This window comes from Schistocerca cancellata, chromosome 2, assembly GCF_023864275.1.
Source record: "Schistocerca cancellata isolate TAMUIC-IGC-003103 chromosome 2, iqSchCanc2.1, whole genome shotgun sequence".
Lineage (NCBI taxonomy): Eukaryota > Metazoa > Arthropoda > Insecta > Orthoptera > Acrididae > Schistocerca > Schistocerca cancellata.
In genome coordinates, this window is record NC_064627.1 from 26636940 (window position 1) to 26663280 (window position 26341).

Below are 26341 nucleotides of genomic sequence, written 5' to 3' on the forward strand. Positions count from 1 at the left end.
AGGCCATTCACTTTGTGTAAGCCCTGAAAGTAATAGTGTGTTTCGGTACATGTTATAATTTTGCAAATAGTTTGTGCTGCTCTAACTGTTAGCTTCAATCTTAAAACATATGTGTGTCAGAGTTCATTGCACTAGGCTGGCGAACGTTTCCCTTATTCTATAAACAGTATAGCTAGGCAAAATTTTGTTTGTTACTATTCAAATATTTACGTAATCTAACTTTCATTTCCGATAAGCCACCTCCGTTAGGTACAACACGGTCAACCTAGCAAAATTCCTCTCAGAGGGTAACACTGCTCTGTTGCTTTATACTATTATTAATCCAACAAAATAATTCTGTTTTGCAAATTGCCTCCAGTTTTGAGGTTATGGTGTAGCGGTAGCAGACGGGAGTGTTATACACTGAATTTCCCCCCCCCCCCCAACCCCCACCCCACCACCCCAAATAACTGTGGATAAGGGTCAGTGGTATGCACACTACAGGACTTCTGGTTCGGATCTGTCCTCGAAGTAATCGATTTCTAACACTTCGATGTGTCACGGTGGTGCCAACTGTTCCTCAAATTGCTGCTGCAGATGCTGTACGATATGCCAGAGCCATGCGATAGTCTCGGTAATGCCACCTGACGGTCCGCAGCCCTGCCTTCTTGAGACTGAACATTCTCGTGACCATTAATGCCAGCAATTATGTTCATTGCTGCATTCCTGCCAAGTCTTTTTGCAGGATCGCGGAAGGAACATCCAGTTTCTCGTAGCCCTATTACAAGGACTCGTCCGAACTCAGTGAAATATTGATAATGGTGACTTTGTTGCCTTAAAGGCATTCTAGACTAACATCAACTCACCATGTCCAGTCTTACAGGTAACAAACACTCACGACTGTTACAGCGTGTATTTAAAGCAAACCTCATTTGTATTCTCACACAGGTGCTCTCAAATGTAGAAAAACGCCTACCGACTTTTGTTTATGCCGAACAGTTCCTTCTTGGTGATACGATTTTTTTTCTGTCAGTGTATATCAGTCCTGTAAGAATACACGCGCAGATTTATGAAATATTAATTACAAGGTCTATCATTTTTCTGTTCAGCTTCATAACTTGCTTTCACGTAATCTCAAAATTTGTTACAGATTTCCATCTGATGAAGTACAAAAGATTGCTGGGACCCTTACTTCGAAAAGTGGAGAATTTAACGTCAAACGACAACACACAGCTTTGAAGCAAAGTATTTCAAAATCCTTGCTGAGACGTTTCGGTATGTTAACAGTTAGTTGACCCTTAGGGTTGAAGCTCGATGGATGACGGGAGGCGGTAAAATGCTGATACCTAACTCACTACTAAAGTTTTCTGTACAACCAAAGTTTTCTAATATATTAGGGTCATGGAGGACAAAAATTGTGTCACCAAATTTTTAAACCTGGATAGCTGATGGCAGTAGGAACCAAAATTACTAACGTTGTGTAAGTCGACAACGCACTATTTTTAAACTACGGAAACTTGGTGCCACGCTCTCCGATTGGCCGTGGGATTGCCCTGTTGACGTTCGTCGGTTGACGGGCAGTGCTATTGTTGTCGGTTCACACACACAGACGTCACTGCCCCAACGTGATACGCACACGTGTCGAATAGGTCTTGCTGTTTGTCTCTACCTCACGTCAGAGGGATTCACATATAATCTTTGCTTCCGGCCTTACACTCGTCACCTGCGATTTAGTCAGTAAGTATGGCGGTACAGTATTCGTTTGAAGAACAACGAGATATGGTTTTTGTTTATGGACTAGCCGATGGTAGTGCGCATGGTTCAAATGGCTCTGAGCACTATGGGACTCAACTACTGTGGTCATTAGTCCCCTAGAACTTAGAACTACTTAAACCTAACTAACCTAAGGACATCACACACACCCATGCCCGAGGCAGGATTCGAACCTGCGACCGTAGCAGCAGCGCGGCTCCGGACTGGAGCACCTAGAATCGCACGGCCACCGCGGCCGGCTTAGTGCGCATGAATCTTGACGGTTGTCTGAGGAACGGTAAACAGCTAGATGCCACCCACACTCACAAACGTTAACAGCAATTCATCGGCAACTTGGCGAAACAGGCTCGTTAGCGTGATATCATGGTGATGCTGGAAGACCTCGAACACGAGAGGATGGTACATTTGAAGAGACTGCTGTGGAGCGCTTCGAGGAAGCACCTACGACAAGAACTCGAGTGGTTGGACATGACATTGGGTCACTCATCGGTTAGTCTGGGAGGTTTTGAAGGATGACGGGCAGCAACCATTTAGTTTCCCCCCTGTCCAAGACCTAAATACTGTGGCGGACTATGAACACAGGCTAAGGTTTTGCAGGTGGTTTCTGCGACGTGTTGCACGATATCTCGACTTACCCGCCATAGTGTTCTTTACTGGCGAGTGCACTTTCCACCGAGATGGCCTTTACAATACTCGGAACGTCTGTTACTCAGCAATGGGAAATCTACATCTACATCTACATTTATACTCCGCAAGCCACCCAACGGTGTGTGGCGGAGGGCACTTTACGTGCCACTGTCATTATCTCCCTTTCCTGTTCCAGTCGCGTATGGTTCGCGGGAAGAACGACTGTCTGAAAGCCTCTGTGCGCGCTCTAATCTCTCTAATTTTACATTCGTGATCTCCTCGGGAGGTATAAGTAGGGGAAAGCAATATATTCGATACCTCATCCAGAAACGCACCCTCTCGAAACCTGGCGAGCAAGCTACACCGCGATGCAGAGCGCCTCTCTTGCAGAGTCTGCCACTTGAGTTTGTTAAACATCTCCGTAACGCTATCACGGTTACCAAATAACCCTGTGACGAAACGCGCCGCTCTTCTTTGGATCTTCTCTATCTCCTCCGTCAACCCGATCTGGTACGGATCCCACACTGATGAGCAATACTCAAGTATAGGTCGAACGAGTGTTTTGTAAGCCACCTCCTTTGTTTCCTGACGTCACGTACGTTCACGGACACCAGGAACGATTTTCGCTCAACACTTGGGCAGGCATTGTGGGTGACCATCTGATTGGGCCGGTCCGTCTACCTCATCGACTTACTAGGGCAAATTATCTTCACTTTTTGCAAGAAACTCTACCCAGCCTGCTGAAAGATGTTTCCCTGGACATACAGCTACGCATGTAGTTGCAGCATGGTGGAGCGCCCGCACAAAACAGTCGTCCTGTGGGCGGATATTTAAATGAACTCTCCGACGGCCAGGTAATTGGCAGAAGTCCTCGTAGGGCATGACCGCAGCCATCACCAGACCTCCGGCCACCGGACTTTTTCCTGTGGGGATTCTTTAAGGTTCTGGTTCACCCATTTAGACGTGAATCACCTAGAAACGAAGACGAATTAATGGATCGCATTCAACATGCCACCAGTCACATCGGGGCAATGCCAGAAATCTGTATGAAGTCTGCCAAATTTTGATTTATCTACAGTTACCACTTCGTGTTCCACTTCACAGTCACATAACTAACAGTCGACTTGGGTAGCTTTAGAAGGGTTGAAATGTGTTTGTGAGGGATCTGTTCCTTTCACCCAAACCTCCTTATGTCAGACGCTTAGATCGGTACCAAACGTCGTACGTCGATAGAGTGTCAACCAAAGCTCCGACTTACTTCGTAGTATGTGCTGGCGTCCAGCAGAACTGGCGTAAACGTTAACTGAAAGTAACACCAGATTCATGGAGCACAATAAAAGCATAACTGTAAGTAACCAATACATATAGTTTCCGTGGGAAAATTGGTGGAGCGTCATACCATCGTTCATTGGTAACAACCCCAATGACGACAATATATTTTACTGTATTATGCGTGAAAGTGTTATATGGGACAAGATGTTCATGGTACTAAAAGGGCTGCTTGGAGTTTACACCAATGTTGTCGTGGCAGTCTGCTTTCTTGTCGTTTCTTTGAAAGCAGTAATTCTATAGAGCATACTTGTAGTGTCACAGAATATATAATCCGAACAGAAAAATAAAGAACACACATACGGAAGTAACAGTAGTACTAGTAGTACGAGGGCAGTTCAATAAGTAATGCAACACTTTTTTTCTGAAACAGGGGTTGTGTTATTCAGCATTGAAATACACCAGGTTATTCCCCAATCTTTTAGCTACACAACACTATTTTTCAACGTAATCTCCATTCAATGCTACGGCCTTACGCCACCTTGAAATGAGGGCCTGTATGCCTGCACGGTACCATTCCACTGGTCGATGTCGGAGCCAACGTCGTACTGCATCAATAATAACTTCTTCATCATCCGCGTAGTGCCTCCCACGGATTGCGTCCTTCATTGGGCCAAACATATGGAAATCCGACGGTGCGAGATCGGGGCTGTAGGGTGCATGAGGAAGAACAGTCCACTGAAGTTTTGTGAGCTCCTCTCAGGTGCGAAGACTTGTGTGAGGTCTTGCGTTGTCATGAAGAAGGAGAAGTTCGTTCAGATTTTTGTGCCTACGAACACGCTGAAGTCGTTTCTTCAATTTCTATAGAGTAGCACAATACACTTCAGAGTTGACCGTTTGACCATGGGGAAGGACATCGAACAGAAAAACCCCTTCAGCGTCCCAGAAGACTGTAACCGTGACTTTACCGGCTGAGGGTATGGCTTTAAACTTTTTCTTGGTAGGGGAGTGGGTGTGGCGCCACTCCATTGATTGCCGTTTTGTTTCAGGTTCGAAGTGATGAACCCATGTTTCATCGCCTGTAACAATCTTTGACAAGAAATTGTCACCCTCAGCCACATGACGAGCAAGCAATTCCGCACAGATGGTTCTCCTTTGCTCTTTATGGTGTTCGGTTAGACAACGAGGGACCCAGCGGGAACAAACCTTTGAATATCCCAACTGGTGAACAATTGTGACAGCACTACCAACAGAGATGTCAAGTTGAGCACTGAGTTGTATGATGGTGATCCGTCGATCATCTTGAACGAGTGTGTTCGCACGCTCCGCCATTGCAGGAGTCACAGCTGTGCACGGCCGGCCCGCACGCGGGAGATCAGACACTCTTGCTTGACCTTGCGGCGATGATGACACACGCTTTGCCCAACGACTCACCGTGCTTTTGTCCACTGCCAGATCACCGTAGACATTCTGCAAGCGCCTATGAATATCTGAGATGCTCTGGTTTTCCGCCAAAAGAAACTCGATCACTGCCCGTTGTTTGCAACGCACATCCGTTACAGACGCCATTTTAACAGATCCGTACAGCGCTGCCACCTTTCGGAAGTCAATGAAACTATACGAAACGAAGCGGGAATGTTTGAAAATATTCCACAAGAAATTTACGGTTTTTTCAACTAAAATTGGCCGAGAAAAAAAAAATGTGTTGCATTACTTATTGAACTGCCCTCGTATTTAAGCGATTAACGTTGGAAGACCGTAGGTTAATGTACGCGAGTGATAAGCCATTTGCAATTGTGAAATGATGGTACATAAATAACCGGCGTAACCGCGAGAATGTTGAATGTAAGCATGCAGATGTGCATGCATTGTGTTGTACAGATGCCGGATGTCAGTTTGTGGGATGGAGTTACATGCGAATTGCACTTGGCTGGTCAAAACAGGAGTGGTTAATGCTGGTTTTGGGCGACGCTTGAGCTGTTGTCCAGTGGTGTCCCGTACGTGCTCGATCGGATACAGATCTGATGAATGAGCAGGGCAAGGCCAGCATGTCGACACTCTGTAGACCGTCTTGGGTTACAACAGTAGTATGCGGGCGAGCGTTTTCCTGTCAGCAAACCTCCTCTGGATTGCTTTTCATAAATGGCACCACAACAGGTCGGATCACCAGACTGGCGCACAGTTTTGCAATCGAGGTGTGTGGGATAAACATGAGAGTGCATCTGCTGCCATACGAAATTGTACATGCAACATGCAGTTGCCACCACGTTGGTAGCAGGCCGTCAACAGGCCCCCTTCAAACCAACACATGGCCATCACTGGCACTGAGGCAGAACCGGCCTTCATTAGGAAACGCAACATACCTTCGTCCTGCCCTCCAATGAGATCTTGCTTGAAACCACTTGTAACACCACAGCTCTTATGCTGTATGGATTTATTTTGTTTTTGTTTTATTTAATGTTATAACATTGAGTATCTGTAAATGTGTGATTGAATCGATAACATAAAATTGTATACTCCTTTCTTTGTAAAAACTTTGGTGTCTTGATTTGATTCTACGCAAAGTAGTGTATCTGTAAATTATATTCTTTGTCCCATGTGGAGGGAACAAAACTTACTGTATATGATTGTAATTTTGTGTGAATAATTCTTTGTAGAGATGTCAATATGTGTAAATGTTTTGTTTCATTTAATGTATTTGGTTGTTGTTATGTATACTGCTGATCCTCACTTAGGGTTCTTAGTTAGTTTGCATGTAAAAGGTGTAGTGGTTCCCCTCTGGAACGGAACTGTGTAACGCGCGCAAATTGTGGTTGGCCTAGGTGGAAAAGGTGGGATTGATAGTCAGTCGGGGACGAGCCAGCAGTCGGAGACGAGCTACCAGTCGGGGACTGCCAAGTAACCGATGCATGTTGTGATGGTTCCGAGGGAGGCTTTTTCTGCTACTTTCCAATGCCTCGGATGGGTGGATAAATAGCTGGAACTATTCTGGAATTTGTATTTATCATCGCCACCAAGAAATGACAGAGTCCAGCAATTCTACCTGCAATTCCACCTACCAACATGCAGTTGCCACCACATTGCGCAATCATTGTATCGGAATATTACATTGATGTACAGTGAAGGATCAGCCTAATGGATGTGTTGGTGTGCTCAAATATAAGGTAATTTATATCTGAATTTATGTACCTACCTTGATTTTTTCCTTATCATAACACCTCTCAGGTTCCTCTCTGTTTGAGCTAAAGTGATATCTGAGTGTCCGTACTAAAAGAAATTAAAGCCTAGAGTTTTGCTAATTAATGCCTCTTGAACTTAGTATAAAGAAAGTTAAAGTTAAAGTGCTGTTGCTAACTTCAATATTAAAAGTTCTTAAGACTGAGGCTTATAAGGCAAATGATCACATTATTGTCTGTAGTAAATTCTAAAAGGTGAGTCAGTTTCTTGCAACTTTGTCAACATTGTGTTTCGCTGTAGTAAAAGTGGGAAACTGCAATAGTAGAAAACTATATGTTCATGATTGCTAAGTGTTTGCCTCTTTTGTGTATTAGAAGTGCATATTAATAGTAATGTTATAAAGGCCATTCACTTTGTGTAAGCCCTGAAAGTAATAGTGTGTTTCGGTACATGTTATAATTTTGCAAATAGTTTGTGCTGCTCTAACTGTTAGCTTCAATCTTAAAACATATGTGTGTCAGAGTTCATTGCACTAGGCTGGCGAACGTTTCCCTTATTCTATAAACAGTATAGCTAGGCAAAATTTTGTTTGTTACTATTCAAATATTTACGTAATCTAACTTTCATTTCCGATAAGCCACCTCCGTTAGGTACAACACGGTCAACCTAGCAAAATTCCTCTCAGAGGGTAACACTGCTCTGTTGCTTTATACTATTATTAATCCAACAAAATAATTCTGTTTTGCAAATTGCCTCCAGTTTTGAGGTTATGGTGTAGCGGTAGCAGACGGGAGTGTTATACACTGAATTTCCCCCCCCCCCCCCCAACCCCCACCCCACCACCCCAAATAACGGTGGATAAGGGTCAGTGGTATGCACACTACAGGACTTCTGGTTCGGATCTGTCCTCGAAGTAATCGATTTCTAACACTTCGATGTGTCACGGTGGTGCCAACTGTTCCTCAAATTGCTGCTGCAGATGCTGTACGATATGCCAGAGCCATGCGATAGTCTCGGTAATGCCACCTGACGGTCCGCAGCCCTGCCTTCTTGAGACTGAACATTCTCGTGACCATTAATGCCAGCAATTATGTTCATTGCTGCATTCCTGCCAAGTCTTTTTGCAGGATCGCGGAAGGAACATCCAGTTTCTCGTAGCCCTATTACAAGGACTCGTCCGAACTCAGTGAAATATTGATAATGGTGACTTTGTTGCCTTAAAGGCATTCTAGACTAACATCAACTCACCATGTCCAGTCTTACAGGTAACAAACACTCACGACTGTTACAGCGTGTATTTAAAGCAAACCTCATTTGTATTCTCACACAGGTGCTCTCAAATGTAGAAAAACGCCTACCGACTTTTGTTTATGCCGAACAGTTCCTTCTTGGTGATACGATTTTTTTTCTGTCAGTGTATATCAGTCCTGTAAGAATACACGCGCAGATTTATGAAATATTAATTACAAGGTCTATCATTTTTCTGTTCAGCTTCATAACTTGCTTTCACGTAATCTCAAAATTTGTTACAGATTTCCATCTGATGAAGTACAAAAGATTGCTGGGACCCTTACTTCGAAAAGTGGAGAATTTAACGTCAAACGACAACACACAGCTTTGAAGCAAAGTATTTCAAAATCCTTGCTGAGACGTTTCGGTATGTTAACAGTTAGTTGACCCTTAGGGTTGAAGCTCGATGGATGACGGGAGGCGGTAAAATGCTGATACCTAACTCACTACTAAAGTTTTCTGTACAACCAAAGTTTTCTAATATATTAGGGTCATGGAGGACAAAAATTGTGTCACCAAATTTTTAAAGCTGGATAGCTGATGGCAGTAGGAACCAAAATTACTAACGTTGTGTAAGTCGACAACGCACTATTTTTAAACTACGGAAACTTGGTGCCACGCTCTCCGATTGGCCGTGGGATTGCCCTGTTGACGTTCGTCGGTTGACGGGCAGTGCTACTGTTGTCGGTTCACACACACAGACGTCACTGCCCCAACGTGATACGCACACGTGTCGAATAGGTCTTGCTGTTTGTCTCTACCTCACGTCAGAGGGATTCACATATAATCTTTGCTTCCGGCCTTACACTCGTCACCTGCGATTTAGTCAGTAAGTATGGCGGTACAGTATTCGTTTGAAGAACAACGAGATATGGTTTTTGTTTATCGACTAGCCGATGGTAGTGCGCATGGTTCAAATGGCTCTGAGCACTATGGGACTCAACTACTGTGGTCATTAGTCCCCTAGAACTTAGAACTACTTAAACCTAACTAACCTAAGGACATCACACACACCCATGCCCGAGGCAGGATTCGAACCTGCGACCGTAGCAGCAGCGCGGCTCCGGACTGGAGCACCTAGAATCGCACGGCCACCGCGGCCGGCTTAGTGCGCATGAATCTTGACGGTTGTCTGAGGAACGGTAAACAGCTAGATGCCACCCACACTCACAAACGTTAACAGCAATTCATCGGCAACTTGGCGAAACAGGCTCGTTAGCGTGATATCATGGTGATGCTGGAAGACCTCGAACACGAGAGGATGGTACATTTGAAGAGACTGCTGTGGAGCGCTTCGAGGAAGCACCTACGACAAGAACTCGAGTGGTTGGACATGACATTGGGTCACTCATCGGTTAGTCTGGGAGGTTTTGAAGGATGACGGGCAGCAACCATTTAGTTTCCCCCCTGTCCAAGACCTAAATACTGTGGCGGACTATGAACACAGGCTAAGGTTTTGCAGGTGGTTTCTGCGACGTGTTGCACGATATCTCGACTTACCCGCCATAGTGTTCTTTACTGGCGAGTGCACTTTCCACCGAGATGGCCTTTACAATACTCGGAACGTTTGTTACTCAGCAATGGGAAATCTACATCTACATCTACATTTATACTCCGCAAGCCACCCAACGGTGTGTGGCGGAGGGCACTTTACGTGCCACTGTCATTATCTCCCTTTCCTGTTCCAGTCGCGTATGGTTCGCGGGAAGAACGACTGTCTGAAAGCCTCTGTGCGCACTCTAATCTCTCTAATTTTACATTCGTGATCTCCTCGGGAGGTATAAGTAGGGGAAAGCAATATATTCGATACCTCATCCAGAAACGCACCCTCTCGAAACCTGGCGAGCAAGCTACACCGCGATGCAGAGCGCCTCTCTTGCAGAGTCTGCCACTTGAGTTTGTTAAACATCTCCGTAACGCTATCACGGTTACCAAATAACCCTGTGACGAAACGCGCCGCTCTTCTTTGGATCTTCTCTATCTCCTCCGTCAACCCGATCTGGTACGGATCCCACACTGATGAGCAATACTCAAGTATAGGTCGAACGAGTGTTTTGTAAGCCACCTCCTTTGTTTCCTGACGTCACGTACGTTCACGGACACCAGGAACGATTTTCGCTCAACACTTGGGCAGGCATTGTGGGTGACCATCTGATTGGGCCGGTCCGTCTACCTCATCGACTTACTAGGGCAAATTATCTTCACTTTTTGCAAGAAACTCTACCCAGCCTGCTGAAAGATGTTTCCCTGGACATACAGCTACGCATGTAGTTGCAGCATGGTGGAGCGCCCGCACAAAACAGTCGTCCTGTGGGCGGATATTTAAATGAACTCTCCGACGGCCAGGTAATTGGCAGAAGTCCTCGTAGGGCATGACCGCAGCCATCACCAGACCTCCGGCCACCGGACTTTTTCCTGTGGGGATTCTTTAAGGTTCTGGTTCACCCATTTAGACGTGAATCACCTAGAAACGAAGACGAATTAATGGATCGCATTCAACATGCCACCAGTCACATCGGGGCAATGCCAGAAATCTGTATGAAGTCTGCCAAATTTTGATTTATCTACAGTTACCACTTCGTGTTCCACTTCACAGTCACATAACTAACAGTCGACTTGGGTAGCTTTAGAAGGGTTGAAATGTGTTTGTGAGGGATCTGTTCCTTTCACCCAAACCTCCTTATGTCAGACGCTTAGATCGGTACCAAACGTCGTACGTCGATAGAGTGTCAACCAAAGCTCCGACTTACTTCGTAGTATGTGCTGGCGTCCAGCAGAACTGGCGTAAACGTTAACTGAAAGTAACACCAGATTCATGGAGCACAATAAAAGCATAACTGTAAGTAACCAATACATATAGTTTCCGTGGGAAAATTGGTGGAGCGTCATACCATCGTTCATTGGTAACAACCCCAATGACGACAATATATTTTACTGTATTATGCGTGAAAGTGTTATATGGGACAAGATGTTCATGGTACTAAAAGGGCTGCTTGGAGTTTACACCAATGTTGTCGTGGCAGTCTGCTTTCTTGTCGTTTCTTTGAAAGCAGTAATTCTATAGAGCATACTTGTAGTGTCACAGAATATATAATCCGAACAGAAAAATAAAGAACACACATACGGAAGTAACAGTAGTACTAGTAGTACGAGGGCAGTTCAATAAGTAATGCAACACTTTTTTTCTGAAACAGGGGTTGTGTTATTCAGCATTGAAATACACCAGGTTATTCCCCAATCTTTTAGCTACACAACACTATTTTTCAACGTAATCTCCATTCAATGCTACGGCCTTACGCCACCTTGAAATGAGGGCCTGTATGCCTGCACGGTACCATTCCACTGGTCGATGTCGGAGCCAACGTCGTACTGCATCAATAATAACTTCTTCATCATCCGCGTAGTGCCTCCCACGGATTGCGTCCTTCATTGGGCCAAACATATGGAAATCCGACGGTGCGAGATCGGGGCTGTAGGGTGCATGAGGAAGAACAGTCCACTGAAGTTTTGTGAGCTCCTCTCAGGTGCGAAGACTTGTGTGAGGTCTTGCGTTGTCATGAAGAAGGAGAAGTTCGTTCAGATTTTTGTGCCTACGAACACGCTGAAGTCGTTTCTTCAATTTCTATAGAGTAGCACAATACACTTCAGAGTTGACCGTTTGACCATGGGGAAGGACATCGAACAGAATAACCCCTTCAGCGTCCCAGAAGACTGTAACCATGACTTTACCGGCTGAGGGTATGGCTTTAAACTTTTTCTTGGTAGGGGAGTGGGTGTGGCGCCACTCCATTGATTGCCGTTTTGTTTCAGGTTCGAAGTGATGAACCCATGTTTCATCGCCTGTAACAATCTTTGACAAGAAATTGTCACCCTCAGCCACATGACGAGCAAGCAATTCCGCACAGATGGTTCTCCTTTGCTCTTTATGGTGTTCGGTTAGACAACGAGGGACCCAGCGGGAACAAACCTTTGAATATCCCAACTGGTGAACAATTGTGACAGCACTACCAACAGAGATGTCAAGTTGAGCACTGAGTTGTATGATGGTGATCCGTCGATCATCTTGAACGAGTGTGTTCGCACGCTCCGCCATTGCAGGAGTCACAGCTGTGCACGGCCGGCCCGCACGCGGGAGATCAGACACTCTTGCTTGACCTTGCGGCGATGATGACACACGCTTTGCCCAACGACTCACCGTGCTTTTGTCCACTGCCAGATCACCGTAGACATTCTGCAAGCGCCTATGAATATCTGAGATGCTCTGGTTTTCCGCCAAAAGAAACTCGATCACTGCCCGTTGTTTGCAACGCACATCCGTTACAGACGCCATTTTAACAGATCCGTACAGCGCTGCCACCTTTCGGAAGTCAATGAAACTATACGAAACGAAGCGGGAATGTTTGAAAATATTCCACAAGAAATTTACGGTTTTTTCAACTAAAATTGGCCGAGAAAAAAAAAATGTGTTGCATTACTTATTGAACTGCCCTCGTATTTAAGCGATTAACGTTGGAAGACCGTAGGTTAATGTACGCGAGTGATAAGCCATTTGCAATTGTGAAATGATGGTACATAAATAACCGGCGTAACCGCGAGAATGTTGAATGTAAGCATGCAGATGTGCATGCATTGTGTTGTACAGATGCCGGATGTCAGTTTGTGGGATGGAGTTACATGCGAATTGCACTTGGCTGGTCAAAACAGGAGTGGTTAATGCTGGTTTTGGGCGACGCTTGAGCTGTTGTCCAGTGGTGTCCCGTACGTGCTCGATCGGATACAGATCTGATGAATGAGCAGGGCAAGGCCAGCATGTCGACACTCTGTAGACCGTCTTGGGTTACAACAGTAGTATGCGGGCGAGCGTTTTCCTGTCAGCAAACCTCCTCTGGATTGCTTTTCATAAATGGCACCACAACAGGTCGGATCACCAGACTGGCGCACAGTTTTGCAATCGAGGTGTGTGGGATAAACATGAGAGTGCATCTGCTGCCATACGAAATTGTACATGCAACATGCAGTTGCCACCACGTTGGTAGCAGGCCGTCAACAGGCCCCCTTCAAACCAACACATGGCCATCACTGGCACTGAGGCAGAACCGGCCTTCATTAGGAAACGCAACATACCTTCGTCCTGCCCTCCAATGAGATCTTGCTTGAAACCACTTGTAACACCACAGCTCTTATGCTGTATGGATTTATTTTGTTTTTGTTTTATTTAATGTTATAACATTGAGTATCTGTAAATGTGTGATTGAATCGATAACATAAAATTGTATACTCCTTTCTTTGTAAAAACTTTGGTGTCTTGATTTGATTCTACGCAAAGTAGTGTATCTGTAAATTATATTCTTTGTCCCATTTGGAGGGAACAAAACTTACTGTATATGATTGTAATTTTGTGTGAATAATTTTTTGTAGAGATGTCAATATGTGTAAATGTTTTGTTTCATTTAATGTATTTGGTTGTTGTTATGTATACTGCTGATCCTCACTTAGGGTTCTTAGTTAGTTTGCATGTAAAAGGTGTAGTGGTTCCCCTCTGGAACGGAACTGTGTAACGCGCGCAAATTGTGGTTGGCCTAGGTGGAAAAGGTGGGATTGATAGTCAGTCGGGGACGAGCCAGCAGTCGGAGACGAGCTACCAGTCGGGGACTGCCAAGTAACCGATGCATGTTGTGATGGTTCCGAGGGAGGCTTTTTCTGCTACTTTCCAATGCCTCGGATGGGTGGATAAATAGCTGGAACTATTCTGGAATTTGTATTTATCATCGCCACCAAGAAATGACAGAGTCCAGCAATTCTACCTGCAATTCGACCTACCAACATGCAGTTGCCACCACATTGCGCAATCATTGTATCGGAATATTACATTGATGTACAGTGAAGGATCAGCCTAATGGATGTGTTGGTGTGCTCAAATATAAGGTAATTTATATCTGAATTTATGTACCTACCTTGATTTTTTCCTTATCATAACACCTCTCAGGTTCCTCTCTGTTTGAGCTAAAGTGATATCTGAGTGTCCGTACTAAAAGAAATTAAAGCCTAGAGTTTTGCTAATTAATGCCTCTTGAACTTAGTATAAAGAAAGTTAAAGTTAAAGTGCTGTTGCTAACTTCAATATTAAAAGTTCTTAAGACTGAGGCTTATAAGGCAAATGATCACATTATTGTCTGTAGTAAATTCTAAAAGGTGAGTCAGTTTCTTGCAACTTTGTCAACATTGTGTTTCGCTGTAGTAAAAGTGGGAAACTGCAATAGTAGAAAACTATATGTTCATGATTGCTAAGTGTTTGCCTCTTTTGTGTATTAGAAGTGCATATTAATAGTAATGTTATAAAGGCCATTCACTTTGTGTAAGCCCTGAAAGTAATAGTGTGTTTCGGTACATGTTATAATTTTGCAAATAGTTTGTGCTGCTCTAACTGTTAGCTTCAATCTTAAAACATATGTGTGTCAGAGTTCATTGCACTAGGTTGGCGAACGTTTCCCTTATTCTATAAACAGTATAGCTAGGCAAAATTTTGTTTGTTACTATTCAAATATTTACGTAATTCTAACTTTCATTTCCGATAAGCCACCTCCGTTAGGTACAACACGGTCAACCCCTAAGCAAAATTCCTCTCAGAGGGTAACACTGCTCTGTTGCTTTATACTATTATTAATCCAACAAAATAATTCTGTTTTGCAAATTGCCTCCAGTTTTGAGGTTATGGTGTAGCGGTAGCAGACGGGAGTGTTATACACTGAATTTCCCCCCCCCCCCCAACCCCCTCCCCACCACCCCAAATAACGGTGGATAAGGGTCAGTGGTATCACTACAGGACTTCTGGTTCGGATCTGTCCTCGAAGTAATCGATTTCTAACACTTCGATGTGTCACGGTGGTGCCAACTGTTCCTCAAATTGCTGCTGCAGATGCTGTACGATATGCCAGAGCCATGCGATAGTCTCGGTAATGCCACCTGACGGTCCGCAGCCCTGCCTTCTTGAGACTGAACATTCTCGTGACCATTAATGCCAGCAATTATGTTCATTGCTGCATTCCTGCCAAGTCTTTTTGCAGGATCGCGGAAGGAACATCCAGTTTCTCGTAGCCCTATTACAAGGACTCGTCCGAACTCAGTGAAATATTGATAATGGTGACTTTGTTGCCTTAAAGGCATTCTAGACTAACATCAACTCACCATGTCCAGTCTTACAGGTAACAAACACTCACGACTGTTACAGCGTGTATTTAAAGCAAACCTCATTTGTATTCTCACACAGGTGCTCTCAAATGTAGAAAAACGCCTACCGACTTTTGTTTATGCCGAACAGTTCCTTCTTGGTGATACGATTTTTTTTCTGTCAGTGTATATCAGTCCTGTAAGAATACACGCGCAGATTTATGAAATATTAATTACAAGGTCTATCATTTTTCTGTTCAGCTTCATAACTTGCTTTCACGTAATCTCAAAATTTGTTACAGATTTCCATCTGATGAAGTACAAAAGATTGCTGGGACCCTTACTTCGAAAAGTGGAGAATTTAACGTCAAACGACAACACACAGCTTTGAAGCAAAGTATTTCAAAATCCTTGCTGAGACGTTTCGGTATGTTAACAGTTAGTTGACCCTTAGGGTTGAAGCTCGATGGATGACGGGAGGCGGTAAAATGCTGATACCTAACTCACTACTAAAGTTTTCTGTACAACCAAAGTTTTCTAATATATTAGGGTCATGGAGGACAAAAATTGTGTCACCAAATTTTTAAACCTGGATAGCTGATGGCAGTAGGAACCAAAATTACTAACGTTGTGTAAGTCGACAACGCACTATTTTTAAACTACGAAAACTTGGTGCCACGCTCTCCGATTGGCCGTGGGATTGCCCTGTTGACGTTCGTCGGTTGACGGGCAGTGCTATTGTTGTCGGTTCACACACACAGACGTCACTGCCCCAACGTGATACGCACACGTGTCGAATAGGTCTTGCTGTTTGTCTCTACCTCACGTCAGAGGGATTCACATATAATCTTTGCTTCCGGCCTTACACTCGTCACCTGCGATTTAGTCAGTAAGTATGGCGGTACAGTATTCGTTTGAAGAACAACGAGATATGGTTTTTGTTTATCGACTAGCCGATGGTAGTGCGCATGGTTCAAATGGCTCTGAGCACTATGGGACTCAACTACTGTGGTCATTAGTCCCCTAGAACTTAGAACTACTTAAACCTAACTAACCTAAGGACATCACACACACCCATGCCCGAGGCAGGATTCGAACCTGCGACCGTAGCAGCAGCGCGGCTCCGGACTGGAGCACCTAGAATCGCACGGCCACCGCGGCCGGCTTAGTGCGCATGAATCTTGACGGTTGTCTGAGGAACGGTAAACAGCTAGATGCCACCCACACTCACAAACGTTAACAGCAATTCATCGGCAACTTGGCGAAACAGGCTCGTTAGCGTGATATCATGGTGATGCTGGAAGACCTCGAACACGAGAGGATGGTACATTTGAAGAGACTGCTGTGGAGCGCTTCGAGGAAGCACCTACGACAAGAACTCGAGTGGTTGGACATGACATTGGGTCACTCATCGGTTAGTCTGGAAGGTTTTGAAGGATGACGGGCAGCAACCATTTAGTTTCCCCCCTGTCCAAGACCTAAATACTGTGGCGGACTATGAACACAGGCTAAGGTTTTGCAGGTGGTTTCTGCGACGTGTTGCACGATATCTCGACTTACCCGCCATAGTGTTCTTTACTGGCGAGTGCACTTTCCACCGAGATGGCCTTTACAATACTCGGAACGTTTGTTACTCAGCAATGGGAAATCTACATCTACATCTACATTTATACTCCGCAAGCCACCCAACGGTGTGTGGCGGAGGGCACTTTACGTGCCACTGTCATTATCTCCCTTTCCTGTTCCAGTCGCGTATGGTTCGCGGGAAGAACGACTGTCTGAAAGCCTCTGTGCGCGCTCTAATCTCTCTAATTTTACATTCGTGATCTCCTCGGGAGGTATAAGTAGGGGAAAGCAATATATTCGATACCTCATCCAGAAACGCACCCTCTCGAAACCTGGCGAGCAAGCTACACCGCGATGCAGAGCGCCTCTCTTGCAGAGTCTGCCACTTGAGTTTGTTAAACATCTCCGTAACGCTATCACGGTTACCAAATAACCCTGTGACGAAACGCGCCGCTCTTCTTTGGATCTTCTCTATCTCCTCCGTCAACCCGATCTGGTACGGATCCCACACTGATGAGCAATACTCAAGTATAGGTCGAACGAGTGTTTTGTAAGCCACCTCCTTTGTTTCCTGACGTCACGTACGTTCACGGACACCAGGAACGATTTTCGCTCAACACTTGGGCAGGCATTGTGGGTGACCATCTGATTGGGCCGGTCCGTCTACCTCATCGACTTACTAGGGCAAATTATCTTCACTTTTTGCAAGAAACTCTACCCAGCCTGCTGAAAGATGTTTCCCTGGACATACAGCTACGCATGTAGTTGCAGCATGGTGGAGCGCCCGCACAAAACAGTCGTCCTGTGGGCGGATATTTAAATGAACTCTCCGACGGCCAGGTAATTGGCAGAAGTCCTCGTAGGGCATGACCGCAGCCATCACCAGACCTCCGGCCACCGGACTTTTTCCTGTGGGGATTCTTTAAGGTTCTGGTTCACCCATTTAGACGTGAATCACCTAGAAACGAAGACGAATTAATGGATCGCATTCAACATGCCACCAGTCACATCGGGGCAATGCCAGAAATCTGTATGAAGTCTGCCAAATTTTGATTTATCTACAGTTACCACTTCGTGTTCCACTTCACAGTCACATAACTAACAGTCGACTTGGGTAGCTTTAGAAGGGTTGAAATGTGTTTGTGAGGGATCTGTTCCTTTCACCCAAACCTCCTTATGTCAGACGCTTAGATCGGTACCAAACGTCGTACGTCGATAGAGTGTCAACCAAAGCTCCGACTTACTTCGTAGTATGTGCTGGCGTCCAGCAGAACTGGCGTAAACGTTAACTGAAAGTAACACCAGATTCATGGAGCACAATAAAAGCATAACTGTAAGTAACCAATACATATAGTTTCCGTGGGAAAATTGGTGGAGCGTCATACCATCGTTCATTGGTAACAACCCCAATGACGACAATATATTTTACTGTATTATGCGTGAAAGTGTTATATGGGACAAGATGTTCATGGTACTAAAAGGGCTGCTTGGAGTTTACACCAATGTTGTCTTGGCAGTCTGCTTTCTTGTCGTTTCTTTGAAAGCAGTAATTCTATAGAGCATACTTGTAGTGTCACAGAATATATAATCCGAACAGAAAAATAAAGAACACACATACGGAAGTAACAGTAGTACTAGTAGTACGAGGGCAGTTCAATAAGTAATGCAACACTTTTTTTCTGAAACAGGGGTTGTGTTATTCAGCATTGAAATACACCAGGTTATTCCCCAATCTTTTAGCTACACAACACTATTTTTCAACGTAATCTCCATTCAATGCTACGGCCTTACGCCACCTTGAAATGAGGGCCTGTATGCCTGCACGGTACCATTCCACTGGTCGATGTCGGAGCCAACGTCGTACTGCATCAATAATAACTTCTTCATCATCCGCGTAGTGCCTCCCACGGATTGCGTCCTTCATTGGGCCAAACATATGGAAATCCGACGGTGCGAGATCGGGGCTGTAGGGTGCATGAGGAAGAACAGTCCACTGAAGTTTTGTGAGCTCCTCTCAGGTGCGAAGACTTGTGTGAGGTCTTGCGTTGTCATGAAGAAGGAGAAGTTCGTTCAGATTTTTGTGCCTACGAACACGCTGAAGTCGTTTCTTCAATTTCTATAGAGTAGCACAATACACTTCAGAGTTGACCGTTTGACCATGGGGAAGGACATCGAACAGAATAACCCCTTCAGCGTCCCAGAAGACTGTAACCGTGACTTTACCGGCTGAGGGTATGGCTTTAAACTTTTTCTTGGTAGGGGAGTGGGTGTGGCGCCACTCCATTGATTGCCGTTTTGTTTCAGGTTCGAAGTGATGAACCCATGTTTCATCGCCTGTAACAATCTTTGACAAGAAATTGTCACCCTCAGCCACATGACGAGCAAGCAATTCCGCACAGATGGTTCTCCTTTGCTCTTTATGGTGTTCGGTTGGACAACGAGGGACCCAGCGGGAACAAACCTTTGAATATCCCAACTGGTGAACAATTGTGACAGCACTACCAACAGAGATGTCAAGTTGAGCACTGAGTTGTTTGATGGTCATCCGTCGATAATCTCGAATGAGTGTGTTCGCACGCTCCGCCATTGCAGGAGTCACAGCTGTGCACGGCCGGCCCGCACGCGGGAGATCAGACAGTCTTGCTTGACCTTGCGGCGATGATGACACACGCTTTGCCCAACGACTCACCGTGCTTTTGTCCACTGCCAGATCACCGTAGACATTCTTCAAGCGCCTATGAATATCTGAGATGCCCTGGTTTTCCGCCAAAAGAAACTCGATCACTGCCCATTGTTTGCAACGCACATCCGTTACAGACGCCATTTTAACAGCTCCGTACAGCGCTGCCACCTGTCGGAAGTCAATGAAACTATACGAGACGAAGCGGGAATGTTTGAAAATATTCCACAAGAAATTTTCGGTTTTTTCAACCAAAATTGGCCGAGAAAAAAAATGTGTTGCATTACTTATTGAACTGCCCTCGTAGTAGTAATAATCGTAGTAGTAGCAGTAGCAGTAAAAGTAAACAAAATAATAAGATCAATAATAATTACGTAACGTTCAACTAACGAAGCGAAAGCAGACTGCCAAAAGAACATTGCTCCGTTCTCCGAAAAGTCCTTTTACGTGGCAGGAAAATGTTCTCCCATACAATAGCATCACGCGTAAGCAAATAAAAAATAATTTTTTTATCAATTCGGTTTGAGCGTATGACCCTTGGTATGACGGCCGCACGCGCTAACAACTCACCCACCCGATATCTACGAAGTAATCTCTCACAATTACGCTTTTCCTGTGCTCGGTGGTTCTGGTGTTACTTTTAATTACCGTTTACACATCTTCCACTGGGCGACAGCTCAGAGCAGGTTCTAAATCGGTGTTTTGGCGTATATTCTATCGACATACAACGTTTGGTACCGACCGAGTGTCTGAGATCTGGAGACTCGGGTGTTAGGCGACATCCAATAACCAGTCCGTGTTCCAAGTCTGAGCTCTCCTTACTTCCTCACTCTGCTGTTCCTGCTTCTCTACTGACGACCCGATATTCGCCGCTTCCTTTGACACCAGTGGGTCCACCTCTGATGCCATCTGCTGGAAAGTTCCTTCTCAGATGTGTAAATGTCTGGACATATCATCTGAGAAACAATTTAAAAGGAGGATGTTTTAATGTTATTAGCCTAGCTTTCACTAGACTGTTCCATCGAACTGCCGTCCATATTTCTCAAACAATATTACAGAAACTATTAGATGAAATTTTTGATTCTTTAGTTACTTACCGCTTCATACATCAGTTTCCTGACGAACTACCTGCCTTTTCTTTAAAGGTCATAGTTACTGTCATATTTGTGGATTCCGTACATCACAGCACGAAATTCCAATCGTGAAAAATAGAAATCGCTATGAATTTGGGCTTGATGCATATTGAACTATATACTGCTGCATATGAAATTTAGGTAATACTTTTCTTTAAACTTGGGAGGATATTGATTTGCCTCCAATATATACACTCCTGGAAATGGAAAAAAGAACACATTGACACCGGTGTGTCAGACCCACCATACTTGCTCCGGACACTGCGAGAGGGCTGTACAAGCAATGATCACACGCACGGCACAGCGGACACACCAGGAACCGCGGTGTTGGCCGTCGAATGGCGCTAGCTGCGCAGCATTTGTGCACCGCCGCCGTCAGTGTCAGCCAGTTTGCCGTGGCATACGGAGCTCCATCGCAGTCTTTAACACTGGTAGCATGCCGCGACAGCGTGGACGTGAACCGTATGTGCAGTTGACGGACTTTGAGCGAGGGCGTATAGTGGGCATGCGGGAGGCCGGGTGGACGTACCGCCGAATTGCTCAACACGTGGGGCGTGAGGTCTCCACAGTACATCGATGTTGTCGCCAGTGGTCGGCGGAAGGCGCACGTGTCCGCCGACCTGGGACCGGACCGCAGCGACGCACGGATGCACGCCAAGACCGTAGGATCCTACGCAGTGCCGTAGGGGACCGCACCGCCATTTCCCAGCAAATTAGGGACACTGTTGCTCCTGGGGTATCGGCGAGGACCATTCGCAACCGTCTGCATGAAGCTGGGCTACGGTCCCGCACACCGTTAGGCCGTCTTCCGCTCACGCCCCAACATCGTGCAGCCCGCCTCCAGTGGTGTCGCGACAGGCGTGAATGGAGGGACGAATGGAGACGTGTCGTCTTCAGCGATGAGAGTCGCTTCTGCCTTGGTGCCAATGATGGTCGTATGCGTGTTTGGCGCCGTGCAGGTGAGCGCCACAATCAGGACTGCATACGACCGAGGCACACAGGGCCAACACCCGGCATCATGGTGTGGGGAGCGATCTCCTACACTGGCCGTACACCACTGGTGATCGTCTAGGGGACACTGAATAGTGCACGGTACTTCCAAACCGTCATCGAACCCATCGTTCTACCATTCCTAGACCGGCAAGGGAACTTGCTGTTCCAACAGGACAATGCACGTCCGCATGTCTCCCGTGCCACCCAACGTGCTCTAGAAGGTGTAAGTCAACTACCCTGGCCAGCAAGATCTCCGGATCTGTCCCCCATTGAGCATGTTTGGGACTGGATGAAGCGTCGTCTCACGCGGTCTGCACGTCCAGCACGAACGCTGGTCCAACTGAGGCGCCAGGTGGAAATGGCATGGCAAGCCGTTCCACAGGACTACATCCAGCATCTCTACGATCGTCTCCATGGGAGAATAGCAGCCTGCATTGCTGCAAAAGGTGGATATACACTGTACTAGCGCCGACGTTGTGCGTGCTCTGTTGCCTGTGTCTATGTGCCTGTGGTTCTGTCAGTGTGATCATGTGATGTATCTGACCCCAGGAATGTGTCAATAAAGTTTCCCCTTCCTGGGACAATGAATTCACGGTGTTCTTATTTCAATTTCCAGGAGTGTATATATAGTGGTCTTCAGTCCTGAGACTGGTTTGATGCAGCTCTCCATGCTACTCTATCCTGTGCAAGCTTCTTCATCTCCCAGTACTTCCTGCAACCTACATCCTCCTGAATCTGCTTAGTGTATTCATATCTTGGTCTCCCTCTACATAATCCATATACATATGTTCACTTCCGATTTCCGATTGTATGTGGATGAGAATGAAATATTCACCACTTCCCTCGTGTCTCCTAACAGTTGAAGGTCCCGAAACAATATTTTGGCATATAATAGCACGTACGGTGCAGAGTAGTTTTCGATATGGTTAATATGCGGAACTTTCCTAATCACCACGATATATGAGTAACTACAGATTGTTTTCAATGGGATAATGTAATTTTTAAGGGTCATCGATAGGTGGTGAAATGAGAATTAGTGTGGCTTTTAAACAAGAGAAGTGAAGAAATTATATATTTATTTTTATACCGAGGATATGATTTTTTATAAGCTATTGACCTCATATGTCCTCAGTTCCTCATCTACTAAACCATTGCTTCGGCACTGTATCACAATCGCATCTACGTCATCGTGTTAGTAAGGTGACATTGCGTAAACTCTACTTTGCTTTGGTAAAAACGGTAAAGTTCCACGTGACAGCAAGGGAAATGTAGGTGTTACTCGAAATTCGCCGTCGAGGAGGCTTCTCTGTAACTAAAAATGGTTAACAAGTCAAGCGAAAGCAAATTGCTCAGTTTTCCGCAGTTACAGCGCATTCCTGCAAAACAGTATGTTTTTAGTAATTAACAATTGATACTGAAACATACCAAAGTGTTTTCTTTCTACACCTAAATGATTTGAGAAATATGAAGAAATTCATACCAGATAGCATACTTACTATCTTTCTGATACTATAAGTGAAGTATTAAACAAACTGACCTCAAATATGTATTAGTTAGTCTAAGATACCCGAGTACACAGATTCAGAATTACAAAATATGATGTGTCGACAAGCACTATTATACTGAAGCCGAAACAGGGTACAGTTCTATTCATTAAACACAGTTAATTCCACATCCGTGATAGATAAAAGTTTTACAGTTAATTCCTTTTGTGAATCACCTCCAACTATTGATAAAGATGAAAATATGTTGTAGATTTAACGCATCACAAAAAATTCGAGGCGAAAAGCTTCAGCAATTCTCTTGGGTAGGGGATAGGAACAAAAGGGTGGGCGCTGTACGCTGTGAATTGTGAATTTTCATGTTTATCATGTAATTATGATATAAAAATAAAATCCTCTAGTAAGCTTTAACCCACACTGCTTATCATGAGAAATATACGGGATTACAGAACTTCACCGAAATTACAGCGGAAGGAGTGATTAATTTGTCTCTGTTTTCTTAACCCCATCCTTCTTCAGAGAAGCGTCATCAGTGGCGAATTTTGAGTAACATCTACATATCTCCTTCTGCCACGTTAAATTTTGCTTCTTTTGCCGAAAAAAAGAGGAGTTTACATAGCGGCATCTCACTAACGTGCTAATGCTGTTGCAATTGCAACAGAATACTGGAACAGAGGTTTATTAAGCGAGGACTTGAGGGCACGTCAGGTCAATAGTTTCCAAAAATGCACATTCACATAAAAAAATATACTTGTAATTTCTTCACATACACAGCAATTCTAATATTACCGCCTATCGATCATATTTGAAAAATTACGTTACATTGTTGAAAAAATCTTTAGTTACTAGTATATTGACGCAGATAATAAAGTTCTCTAAGCTGAACACATGGCTAAAACTTCTCTTTGAATGCTGTCATTTGCCAGAATCTCTTTTCGATATCACGAATTGTTTAGATGATACGAGGAATGTAATGAATATTTGCCGTGTGAGCACACATGACCGAAGTGAATGGACTACATACAATCCATTTTTAGAGACTGGAGGCATATATTGATCTCCTCCCAGGTTTAGAGAAAAATCAGTACGTTAGCTAAATTTCATACACAGCAACGTACGGTGTAATACGCACTCTAAATCATATGGATCCTTAAGTTTCATTGCATCACTTTCTAATTTCATGCAGTGTGTTAATGATCGGGAAATATCAGAATAATTATGAACGAGAACGAAACGATGGACATATCATCGTGAAGCCAACATGTAACACTACGAGTAATATAAAAATAAATGTTTTGTTTACAGAGTAGATTCTTTAAAATAGTGTGAGGAAGATAGCAGAGCAGCCGGCGCGCGTGACCCTGCGCGTGACCCTGCTGTACCCTGACTAATAGGCTCACCAGCGTTTTCTGTGTCCACCTGTAGCCGGGTATAACCTAACTGGACAGCACGACGAGTACACAGACTGTCGGCATTCTGTTTGTTCTCACACTAATAGGAAGTGTACAATGACTGTACACCTGCACTTTCAGACATATCAGAAGATTGTTTTTGGAAATTCGTTTAGCTAACCAAAAGTAATCGAGACCACTGTTATACGAGTGTGTATTTCCCTTAAAGTTCATCTTTTCTATGCTTTCTACTTTTAACTGGGTTAAGCTGTAGACTACGAGAGCATGCTGCTAATAGAAGAAATAACAAACAAAGAGAAAAAAGGCGATCATATCAAAAATAAAAATGCAATTAGAGCCGAAAAATGCACATCAAATGAGCGTAAATGGCAATTTCTTTCACACTCCACGCAAATAAATGATAGCACTTGTAGTAAATTTGGCTTGTAGGAAGTGCACTCAGATGTGTTTCTAGTGAAATCTTTAAACTTTTTCGCCGTTCAGTGCTATTCTCAGTGCAACTGAATATGCCCAATGACTCTAGGTTCGAAGAGGTTCAGTAGTGGATGTACCTTCAATACTTAATGTGTTTTCTTGTGTTAGAAGCCAATGTCAAAAACTATGAGAGTATAGCTAGCGCTTAGTTAAACTTTTACTGATGGTTTACACTACTGCTTGGCAAAACTGTAACACCTAGATCGAGACATGTGATCACAATGAAATTTATTTCACCAATTAGGGATGTGACACACAAATGATCCGCATTGCAGAACTGTGTATCGAATGCGGAAATTCAGTATGGAACATGTCACTAAATGGTACAATCAGAACCACTAGACTTCGTGGCATGGAATCAACGAGTGCCTAAATATGCTGCTGGGGAATACTTTGCTACACAATTTGTAGGCGTATCCACAATGCATCAACTATGGCTGTGAGAGGACCTGAACGAACATATTGCCGACCGACGATATCCCTGACATATTCGATGGATGATATGTGAGGTAAAAGGACAGGCTAGGGAGTCAGTGGTACCTGTTGTTCTTCGAAGAAGACTTGCATATTTCTTTTCTCATGTGCCCATACGGTGCCCTACTGAAATATGGTATGGGGAATGACGTGCTGGAGGGACAGCGCCTCTCTGATGTAGCGATAGCTGTTCAGGTAGCCCTCAAGACGCAGAAGGCGAGATCGCTTGTTACAGGCAACGGCGTCCCAAACCATCACACTCGACGCTTGGCTGCTATGACGCACAACATTACAGTCTGCCCGACTGCGTTCACCAAGGCGGGTTTGAACAACGCCCATAAACACTACATTTTGTCGCTCAGAACACCAGTGTCGGTATTCTCGTACCCACTGCGTTGTTGGGTTTTGGTGAATGAGAGCCGACATAATGCCATGCCGTGCTACCAGTTCAGCTGGCAGGAGACAGCGTCGAACCGTCGACGCGCACTTGTGCACACCCAATTCTCCAACGTCGCGCCTATACTGTGGACGAAGCTGTTCTGTCCATTACGGCCAAGTGGGCAAGATGGCGGTCATTTCGCTCTGTGGTCACACTGAGTCGTCCAGTACCCTGTTAGCACTGTTCACAGCCCTCTTCCTTGCACTGGTCCAAAATATGCCTCAGTGTTGAAGCAACGTCCCCCTACAAGTTGCAATGTCACGGAACGACAGACCGCCTCCCGGATGCCAGTCATTCTGTCCTGTTGGAAGTCACTCACACGCCTGTGAAGCCAGCGGGGCGTAGTGGCATTCGGTTACACACTTCGACTTCGAGTGAAGGCTCCG